Consider the following 2,120-nt stretch of genomic DNA (forward strand, 5'->3'; position numbering starts at 1 on the left):
CCCCCGAGTGAGAGGCTTGCTCATCACTCGGTAGGATTTTTTCAACTTAGGCGTGTACTGGACTATAGCTAAGCCTCACAGTGAGAGGCTTGCTCATCACTCGAGAGGATTTTTTCAACTTAGGCGAGTACTGGACTGCAGCTAAGCCTCCGAGTGAGAGGCTTGCTCATCACTCGGTAGGATTTTTTCAACTTAGGCGAAACGGGTTCACAGCTAAGCCCCCGAGTGAGAGGTTTGCTCATCACTCGGTAGGATTTTTTCAACTTAGGCGAAACGAATTCGCAGCTGAGCCACCCACTGGGGGATTTCAGAAATAGTCGTAAACAATCGACAATCTTCTTCGGAGACTGTAAAACTCTTGTCTTTGATAAACAAAATACAAAGGTGTTTTTTATTACATCTCAGCAGACTGAGTGTTTAAGTATAAAAGGGGCGGAGCAGCTCCGCATTCCAGGAGCGCGGCTCATCTTTCTTGTGCTCGACGTCGTAAAGGTGGTATGCTCCATTGTGGAGCACTCTGGTGACCACGAAGGGGCCTTCCCAAGAGGGAGCAAGCTTGTGTGGTTTCTGCTGATCCACTCGGAGAACTAAGTCTCCCTCTTGAAATGCTCGACCCCTCACGTTTCTGGCATGGAATCGACGCAGGTCTTGCTGATAGATGGTTGATCGGATCAAGGCCATCTCTCTTTCTTCTTCAAGGAGGTCAACTGCATCCTGTCGTGCTTGTTCTGCTTCTTCCTCTGTGAAAAGCTTGACTCGGGGGTGCATTGTGGAGCAAGTCACTCGGAAGTACAACTTCGACTCCATAAACCAAGAAAAATGGGGTTCTGCCAGTCGACCGATTGGGAGTTGTCCTCAATCCCCATAATACTGATGGAAATTCATCGACCCAGGCTCCTGCTGTGTGTTTGAGGTCACGCATCAGTCGGGGTTTCAGTCCTTTGAGAATCAAACCATTTGCTCTTTAAGCCTGTCCATTCGACTGGGGGTGGGCGACCGAGGCATAGTCGACTCGAGTACCTTGTGAAGCACAAAAAGTCCTGAACTCATCAGAATCAAAGTTTGATCCGTTCTCAGTGATGATGCTGTGTGGAACACCATATCTGAATGTTATCTCCCTGATGAAGCTGACAGCAGTACTGGCATCAAGGTTCTTGATAGGCTTGGCTTCAATCCACTTGGTGAACTTGTCGACTGCTACACGCACATGAGTGAATCCACTCCTGCCAGTCTTCAAAGGTCCAACCATATCCAAACCCCAAACAGCAAAAGGCCAGACGAGTGGAATGGTCTTTAGGGCTGACGCAGGTTTGTGAGACATGTTGGAGTAAAATTGACAACCTTCACATTTGTCGATTATTTCTTGTGCCATCTCATTTGCCCGAGGCCAGTAAAATCCCGCTCGGTATGCTTTGGCCACAATAGTCCGAGAGGACGCATGGTGACCGCAGGTCCCCGAGTGGATATCATTGAGGATCACTCGACCTTCTTCAGGTGTTATGCATTTCTGGCAAACTCCAGTCACACTTTCTCTGAACAACTGTCCTCTTATCATAGTGAAGGCCTTAGATCGACGGACGATCTGTCGAGCCTCTTCTTCATCTTCTGGGAGTTCCCTTCTAAGAATGTATGCGATATATGGTACTATCCAATCGGGGGTGATGACCAAAACTTCCATGATCAAGTCGACCACAGCTGGAATCTCGATTTCAGTCGGATCAGTGGCACTCTTCGGCTGTGGGGGCTCTTCAGCGAAGGGATCTTCTTGAACTGAAGGTGCATGAATATGCTCCAGGAACACATTACTAGGAATGGATTCTCTCTTGGAGCCTATCTTTGCCAGATCATCGCCTGCTTGATTTTTCAGTTGAGGGATGTGATGGAGCTCTAACCCCTCAAACCTCTTTTCTAACTTTCTTACTGCATTGAAATAACCAGTCATGGCTGGGCTTCTGACATCCCACTCCTTCATCACTTGGTTGACCACTAAATCCGAGTCGCCATAGACCATGAGGCGATGGACACCGAGTGAAATGGCCATACACAACCCATACAGAAGTGCCTCGTATTCAGCCTCATTGTTGGAGGAGTCAAAGTGAATCTGGAGAATGTAACTGAGT

The sequence above is a fragment of the Triticum dicoccoides genome, chromosome 1A, assembly GCF_002162155.2.
Source record: "Triticum dicoccoides isolate Atlit2015 ecotype Zavitan chromosome 1A, WEW_v2.0, whole genome shotgun sequence".
Lineage (NCBI taxonomy): Eukaryota > Viridiplantae > Streptophyta > Magnoliopsida > Poales > Poaceae > Triticum > Triticum dicoccoides.